This window comes from Lonchura striata, chromosome 7 (genome assembly GCF_046129695.1).
Source record: "Lonchura striata isolate bLonStr1 chromosome 7, bLonStr1.mat, whole genome shotgun sequence".
Lineage (NCBI taxonomy): Eukaryota > Metazoa > Chordata > Aves > Passeriformes > Estrildidae > Lonchura > Lonchura striata.
In genome coordinates, this window is record NC_134609.1 from 6,997,591 (window position 1) to 7,007,223 (window position 9,633).

Here is a 9,633-nt window from a genome sequence, read left to right on the forward strand (position 1 = left end):
AGTTGTTTTTCTTGCTTGCAGACTTGAAATATCCAAGCAAAAGCAACCCAGAGGTGAAAGACTAAAGGAGAAATTAGCTTTTCCATCTCTCTTCCTCTTATTAATTCCCTAGTGGCCATTTTCTCTGGGAATCCCAGACTATCAACAAGCTGTCTTCATGGCAGCTGAAGAGAAGACAGGAGATACATTACTGAAGACTTTTCTCTCACCTTTTTGGCTAAGGGAGCAGGAAGAAGGAACAGACATAGGTAAGGAATCCAGCAAGATGAGGTAGCTCAAAGAAATACAAATTAGTATTACTGCCTTTGGTATGATGGTTGTGGAGCCTCAGAATGTGCTGGTGCTGATCCAAACAAACCAGAGGCATATTTCCATTTCTGAAAGGAAAAGCAGGAAACAATCTAAAGCTAGGTGTTCCCTGAAGAAGGAAAGCAAATGCTTTTGACCCCTTCTAGATGTTCTTCTCCCCAGAAATCCAGTAGCACTGTATGATTTCCATCTAACCCAGGCAGTAGGAACTCAGGCATTTATTCCCATCACCTACAGGCTTCCAGCAGCCCAAAGAGGAAGGAGCTGCATAAGCAGGGCTGTGGAGAAAACCTGTGCTTCAGAGAGCTGCCACCACTGCCTTCTGCAGTACAGGCCTATTCTGATCCACCTGAGCTCTGAAACCTGGCTCGCAGCCCAAGCTGGTAATCCTTCAAGCAATTCAGATTTTCTAGTTCAAAGTAAGTGTTTCTTTCTCCCCATTTTCATGCTTTAAAAAGCCTCCCTTTTTAAATCAGGGTTAAATCGCAAACAAACAAATGCTAATAGAAAAGTTCACGTGCATAACCCCTGCAGTGTATTTACCTATGTAAATAACATGTAATTTTCACTATTTAATTACTGTTTCATGTCCCATTTCCTGCTACAGTCTATATTTAAATTGCATATTTACCTCTATCTACTTTCTCATAATGTGCTTGATATGAATATTCATGCCACCATTGAGTGGTTGATTACTTCTGTGCTAACCTTGAAAATACTTCCCTTGCAACACAGCAAACAGCCGGGTGCTGTGGTTGTATAACAGCAAAGAAAATACAATAAATAATGATCAGGCTGCTTGGAATCAGACCATATTCTCCTTTGTTTTTTTCCTCAGCAGGTATTTTTTCCTCTTCTTATAAATTAAGCCAAGTTACTCCTGACTACAGTTCCCTGAATTATAACTCTGGAGACAGGTTTTCCATAGAAAAAGGAGTAGGCAAGTAATAGGTAGTGCAGAATTCCTGCCCATGGTACAGCCTTTTCAGATGGGAGAGAAAAACAGTTTCTCTTGCAGCTGGATGCACATTTCTTTTTAATTATGTGAAATTTGAAAGAGCCTTCCTATTGTTCTAGATCAGAAAACAGTCTGGAGGAGTTATCTGAGGACAAAAGAAGGGAGCAAGACCAACAGAATTAAGCCTGATGAAGTAACACAGAACCAGTCTGAACTTGAACATATATACATTATGACTGGTTTCTATAATTAAACTTTGATGTCCAATTTATATTTCAAAACAAAGGCTTTTTTTCTCTTTTTAGGTGGACAGAACAATTTAATTTGGAAAATGAATGAAGATGCATTTTTACAACATTTCTCTTTTTCATAATTCAAGACACAGGGAGAGAAACAGGCTAATTTTCCCTGATTTCTTTTGTACTTTAATCCCTAGGATGGAATGGGCCATGGCCTGGCAAAGCCTGTCCCCCCCAACAGTGATTATGGAGAAAGTCTAGAGTTCACTGTGAGCCTGTCAAACACAGCCAGGTGTTTCCTGGGCTGGGTGACTCTCCATATGCAAGAATATTACTCGTACAGAAAGACAGGTTTGCAGATGGTGGGAAAGGAAATTATCTCATGACAATGTGATCTTGACATATCAGCCACATATAAAACAGTCTGTCACTCTCCTAGTTCTCATTTACCTCCTTTTGAGTGACACCTGCACTCCTCAGTTTCTCCATCCTGCTCAGTTCATCTCCCCGAGGTTGGCTTAAAGATGCCGACAAGCAGCTGCTGCTCACCCTTGGAGCACTGAGCTGGCAGCCAGGTAACTTGTCCTGCTTTTTTGTTTGAGAAGAACACATTACTTTAGTCTACACTGCTTATACCTTCACCTTTAGGGGAGTCTTTTAAGTATCTTCACACCTAAGGCATCATTCCCTGACAACTTTGCAGTTATGACTCAGTGACTTCAGAGATTTCCAGCCTACAGAAGAGTGAAAACAGGTCTGAGGTATGAATTCACTTCTGTGAGAAGCCAGGGGGTGTCTCCTACTGAGACACGATTTTATTTCATGGCCTCTGCTGGTTTATCACGCACTATGGAGTGGTTAAGGAAGTGAGATAATGCAAAAAGTTTAGGCTGATATGGATTTTCACCTAATTAATGTCCAGGGATTGAGAGTTTTCTCAGCTCTGCTGTCTCCACTGCTGCCTGTAGAAGGCTTTTTGGATCTGCCCAGGGATGCTGTCCCACAGAGGCCAAATATATTCATTCACATTAAGAACAGAAATGAACACAATCAGCATGGCAAGATTTTGATATGGCAGCCTTTCTCCTGGTCCTTATCATATCTGTTACAGCACTGGCTAAGGACCAGGCTAAAATGCAGTCCTGCTATTCTGCACGTGGGGGTTTTGTGGAAGGAAGGATGGACAAATGTGCCTGTTGTTGAAAATCAGATCTTAACAACTGCATTTTATGGACAGGTCAGAGCATTCTTTGCTGAGGACCACTTCTTTCCTACACAGTACTTTTAAGAGCGTTCTACTGGGACAAAAAAATGCAACAATACAATTGCCAAAGTTACTAAATTAGATCATTGTTACAAAATATGCTGTCATTTTTTTAAATCTATGCAGGCTGTATCTTGCTCTTTTACATAATTCAAAGTTGAGGTGGGCAAACTTTAAGTAACTCTATAAGGAACAGCAGGAAACTATAAGTTCCCATAACTGTTCTGAGTTTTAAATAAGATACATCTTTAATGATTGTGTTCTGCCTCCAAATAAACTGAAAAATGACTAGAATCTAAAGCTTATTTAGGAAGTTGCCATAGTAACAATTAACTACCTCTAAGCCCTTCAGCTTTATTTTATCTTTTTTCACTGAGGTGCCCTAAATTACTTGAATCCTGAATTGCTACAGTAATATATCCATGTCTTTGAACTAAATGACATGGTTTGGCTAGAACCCTCATTATGTGAATATTGATTGAATTTCTAATTGGGACTAGACATCATCTTGCTGACAGCACCACTGCAAGAAGTCATGTAAGACCAAGGAAGATTAACAGAAAAAAAAGAGGGGAAAAAAAAATAGGAATGTTTTTTCTCTTGGGAAGCAGCTGGGATGATCAAACTGGGGAAGCAGTGAATGAAGTAGAATTAACTTTAATGATTGATTTTATATGGACAACAAACCTCCTCCAGATGCAATGCTATTTGTTTCAACTATTATCCTCTTACACTTCAATAAATAAAAAAAAAAAAAATTTCAGAGGAACCCAAAGAGACTGATTTGGACCTGTGAATTAAATAATTACTCATTACAATTCAAAGGGCCTATAAACCCTAATTATTCCAATTTAGGTGCATTTTTCACTCACTTTGTCTTGACATGGGCAGTCCTGATATTATAAATTGCTTCATTAAATGTTCTGCCCTATATTTTTCTTTATTATTTTGTCTGTTGTCATTTGACTTCATCCACAGAAAACAAGCATTTATCCCCTATTTCTTAGACTCAAGTCTGTTGCATTAACACACACTGCTATGCACACTCATATCTGCTCCACATTCACATATTTCAAATTACTCCTGCTTGTTTCTGCATAGTCCTTATTTATTTATTGTTCCAGGAGTTCATTTTCATCTCATGGGATTTTTTTTACCATGTTTCCCAAGTGAAAGTGGGAAAACAACACTTATGCCTGGCATATATTTCAAAAAGGAAGTAGTCTTCCTTACATCAGATAACTACGAGCAGTAAATGATAAATACTGAACTTTAAAGGAAGTAGAGGAAAATAATTCCCAATTTCACTTTGTATGCCTTTACTAATGTCAGTCCTAAGGGAACAAGGAAAAAGCAGATGACTTTACTATTGCTTTGAAGAAAACAATATTCATCTGGATTACCCTTAAACCTGTCCTGGGGTTTAATAATTACTTTAACTGCAGATAGCTTAAAAGGAATAGCTCAATGCTGATTTTGTACTATTTTCTCCATGTCTGAAAAGAATCTCTGCGAGTCTCCTGAATGCCTTTTTGATAATAAAAGAGCAATATCCTAAAGCAAAGATGTTAGCTTCATTCCTATATCTGACAGGAAGAAACACAATCATGCAATGCAAATAAAATCTGGAACAAAAGGGTAAGATATGGTCATTTCTGAACCAGAGAAAATGATTCAACAGCCATAGATCTTTTTGTCTGCACTGCAGTTCTCAGAATTTTCATAATTTACATAACTAGGAGATGTTTGGCAGCTCAACCTTGTAATTCACAAGGAAATAGCATCTGGCTATTTAGACTGTTATACTGACCTTGGAGAGCTTCCTGTACATATTTTTCTCCTGCAAAAATGCATATTGCTATCACATAAAGCAAAATAGCAGTGACACCAGTCTTCAGAAGCTTGTATAGCATGAAGTAGATCCAGTTCCTGGGCCATGCCTGTTCACACAGCACAGGACAGGGCAGTCACATCTGGCTGAATGAGGGGTTTTCAGCCACAGCTGTGCTGTATCTTGAACGGCACAAATTTGAACACTACAAAAAGGTATCTGTCACCTCACACATTCCAGCTAAATCACCCTTCTCCCTCATTAGTCAGCTACTGGTTTCTATCTCCTCTTAGTGTTTTGCTAAAATTGTTCTAACAGACTGTGCCTGCTGGGACAGGGTAGCTGGAGGTGGCTGACTGTGACACATCTGAATTGCAGGTATGATGGGTGGGTGGAAGAGGACAGCCACCAGGGCTGGGGACAGTGTCGGTGTGGCACTGGCTGTGGCCATTACACACTGACCAGCTGTGGGCTGCCTTATTGACAAGGGGTTGAGCAGGGCTGGCAAGGCTGGAGAGTACAAGTTGTGTCCTCAGTGAGTGCTCAAGGCAATGTGGGGCTGGAAGTGGCTCTGAACAAGCTGAGCCCATGTCAGCCAGCAGGTGAGTGAGTGCCCACCCGCTCTCAGCAGCACTGGGACAAACTTTGCTGCTACAGGCAGCTTCTGTGGGGGCAAATCAAACAGCTGAAGGGCAGATGTAATACACACTAATCAGCAGCAATTTGCAGAAATGACTTCTGATAGTACCTTCCCCTTCTCCCTGTTTTTCTTCCCAGGATGGACATGCTGTATTTTCTGAAGACATCTCACCTTGGAAGAACTTCTTACTGTGGCCAAGCAGCCACCACATCTTTAGGTCGTTTTGGCCTGGTGCCCTATGATGCTCTATCCTCCTTCTCCTCTGCTCTCCTGGCTCAATGGAAGGGCTGTTTGCCAGTCCTCTCCTCTGAGACCTGTGTGGCAGCAGAACCGACAACCATCACGGCCCTAGAGACTGCCCACACCTTTATTTCAAGGAAGACTGTGGCAATTTGCATGAAGGGTCTGTCTCCCTGACCCTTCCTCTGTCTGCTCTGCCTTTCCTGGACAAACTGCACGTGGCCTCCACAATCTGCCCCCCCGCCACACATGATGCTCAACACAGAACCTGCATGTACAAACAGCACATGCTTTTTTTATACATACACTTCATTCGTTCAGCCAGTTTGATTCACACACATTGATTCATGCATTTACTTTCCTTGGAGATATTAATTCCAGCTCATACATACAGAATGAGAGAAGTAGCAATAGCATTGAAATTGGCCTGTAACAGATGTTAGTGAAGATAGTTATGATGTCTGCCTGGCATATATCTTTGTTTCTTGGGTGATATGAGTGGTAGAGAAATAGAGGAGAAAGAGAGAGAAGGATTGTAAACCTGTGGTGTATGTCTGGAAATGAAACAATTTTGTACATTCATTGCTTCTGTCTGGAGAGAAGCCATTTTAAAACCATGAATTACACTCTGAACCTGAAGAGAAAAAGCTATACCTTCGATTTCTTGCAGAAGCATGTTGAGGTTTTTCTACAGTGAGCAGAAAGCAGAGTGTGCTTTCAGAAGTAACTGGCCTTAGAAATGGAACCAACTATTAAAGTCCAGCTGGAGCCTGTGCTGAAAGGCAAAATGCTCAGTGAAAACCTAGTTTGTATCTTCAATGAAAAGAGTGAATTTTAGACAAATGTACATATTTTTTCCTTTGCTATTTGTGAAGGGACATTTGTATATTACCAAGGAAAGCATTTATACTTGACATGAGAGATGCAGTAAATGAATAACTGGTTGTCAAAAATCAAAAGTGATGGTTGGGATCACTGAAGTATGGATTTGCTTTCTCTTTTTTCCTTACCCCTTGCTGCCATTACTTCTGCAATTCTCAAATCCCAACATAATGGGATAACACCATAAACGAGTGCCTGGTATCTACACCGCAAAGATATTTTTGCTCTGCAAGTTTAATTATGAATGGCCAATATATGTGAGCCTTGTAGCAAGTTTCTCTTCAACGTGATTTTGCAACCTATTTAAAAAATGAAGTATTATAGTGGGAAGAGACATATTCATGATTCATGAAAACTTTGGCTACATATTCAGTAGTACACTTCCTAGATTTGGGCTATGTGCCCTTCCCTGTTCAAAGCATATCCCTTCAGACATGCTTTAAGATCATAAAATCCAAAAGGAATTAAAAATCTGCCAAAATACTTTCCTAAGAAGGCATTCTTTGGGAGTATTCTGCTGAGGACTCTCAAAATAAAAATGCCTGGCTATCACTTATTGTGGTATTTGCAGTTTCACATCTCTCAAAACAATCTACAAGGTGTCCCCTAAGGTCCATAGCTTTTGGAGCCAGACTTTAGTAGCCAAGTGTTTAAGAATATTATTAACATTAAATCTCACAGAAATCAAAGGCATCTCAAATATTAAAAATTGATGACAAGGAAAAGGCATCAATAGGTGCATAAGAGTGTGAGGAATTGTGTTGCTAACAGGGCAGAAGAAGTTTGCTTTAATAGCAATTTGCTTGGAAATGGTCCTTTTAAATAGAGTTCCTGGGCTGAATCAGTAAATACTTTAAAAAGGTACTTAATCTGCTTTTAACGCCCAGGAATTTGAACAGACATTCTGCAAACTGCAGCCCATTGCTTTAGCTCAGAGTATGCTGACATGGAGATAACGTGCCATTCACACAAACATCTCCATCACTTACCTGCATTTCCAAAGGCATCCCAGCTGAAGCACATTACCATGCTGTGCTCATGAGTTAATGATCAGAGTTAGATTGGAAGGAGTCGCTCCCACTTAGGCACAGCCTGGAGCATTTCTTCAAAAATTCATTATAAGGATCTGCATGCCATTTTCCATGTGCTTTGAATCAAGGCTTGCACACATCTGAGCTCATCCCAGATTAGGGTCAAATAATCTTAAAACACTGGCATTGTATCCCTGTGCATACTGCACGAGTAGTTTAGTAATTTTTTGTTCCTATTTTCACATATATAGATTTCTATTTACATCCCTGGTGACCGTGTATATACTAGACTAGACAGATTTTCAGACTCACCTGGAAGGACATGATTTATGTTGGTGTGTGTCTCAGCACATGCCACAGGTGAGACAACCACAGTAAACAGAGCGTCACCATATAATTTCAGAAGGCTTCAGCCCATACAGAATAACACCTTACCTCATCAGAAGGCTTCAGGTATCTGCCCATACAGAGTAACATCATTCCACTTCAAAAGGCTGCAAGGATCTGCCCTTCTTGCCCTTTGGCCCAGCCTTTTATACCCCTGATTGTTCATGCAGTGCACCTGTGAGCCTCTGCTCCCTTTGGTGTTGGTCAGTGCCCTGGGCACTCCCTGGCTCATTGCTGTCACTGCTGCTCACCTGCTGCTCACAGCTGTGCCATGGGGATGAGGCTGGGCCAGCCCCACCCCAATCACCACAAACTGTGCCTACAGGCATGGATTGCCTTCCTCCAGGGCAGCAGTAGCTCCCAAGACATTACACATACTAATCTCAAAAAGATGCTGCTCCTCTCCTTGGGGAATGCTGTTTTTCCTACTGCTTTGCATAGTATATCCCATTGTCTGTTACAAGCAGGAAAGAAGCTCTAGGAAGAGAGTGAAAACTGATCCATGATGGATTTGCTGGATTATTTTATCTTTTTTTTATGGCTTGTCTTCACAGTGGATGCTACCAACTTCAACTTAATTCAGTAGTCTAATTTTCATTCTCTTAGTTACACATAGATGGTAAATAAATGTTTCGCAGTGAATCAGCTCAGCATATTGGGACTTGAACACCTGTTGCTAAATATAGATAAATAGTAAGTCAAAACTGATATTAGTCTGTAGAAAAAAAAAATATATAGTGGCAAGATAACTACATAACAAACCAGATCCTAAATCCCATTGTATATTTGGTTGTCTTGGACTGCATTAAGTGAAGAGTTTGGAGACAGAAAGTTTCTCTCTTTTCCTGTTCTACCTCCCAAAATTCTCTGTATTGGTGAATAACCCTTAATAACTTGGAATTTATAGTAACAGCTGTATGGCAGATAATCACTTGAAGAGGAAATGGAGGCCAGCAAATTTTCTAGAATAACTAAGTAAAAAAGATTTCCAGGTCAGCACACTCATGAGATCCTTATATTGTAACTGGGAATCTTGGAAAAGATCAAACAAAATCCAAAGCAGAGGCAATAAATTTTAAAAAATCATGTAGCATTGAAATTTAACGTTGCTTAGATAAAAACCCCTTTACAGACACTCTTTTCTGGTGTTGCCTTGCAAGGATATTATTGTTGCTATTGGAAGAAGTCAGGTAAAATTCTGCTGTTCAGCATATTGCTGTTGATTGCTCCTTTATTTATAAACAATAATTATCTTAGTGTGCAAATATATTCAACATGGACATTTCTCACCCCTTCAATTCATATTCCTTAGTGTCAAACATAGCTTTCTAACTCTCTCTGTTACATTACTCTTTTAAAATTTGATTTTACAAACTGACAGTACTTAAAACTTGTGTTCCTTTTGATGATATACACTCTACAAAATGGACCATTCAATAATGTTTGGGTTTAGAAGGTTTCACAGTTTGCACAAAGTAATCCAGACAGAACAAAGAAGTAGCCATCCAGAATTCTGATGACACACACCTGAGTGGATTTTCCCCTGTGGAGAGGTTCGTATTTCATACAAATTCAGAGGTTCCAGTTGTATTTGAGGTATCAGCAAATCAGAACTATGCCAAAAATAAATCAATTTCAGAGTAACAATCAATCAATTGTAAGTATCTACAGAACTGGAAGCAGCTCCCATAAAGCAGCAAAACTGAAGAAAAAAACAGGGGAGTGAGATAATGTTAATTGGATCCTTGACGTGTTACCATTCCCTGCTGAGCCAAGTTTCAGATAAGACATTTGAATGTGGATAGAATGTGATAAGCTAGTTTTGGATGAGTTGTACAGAAATTACGTTTCC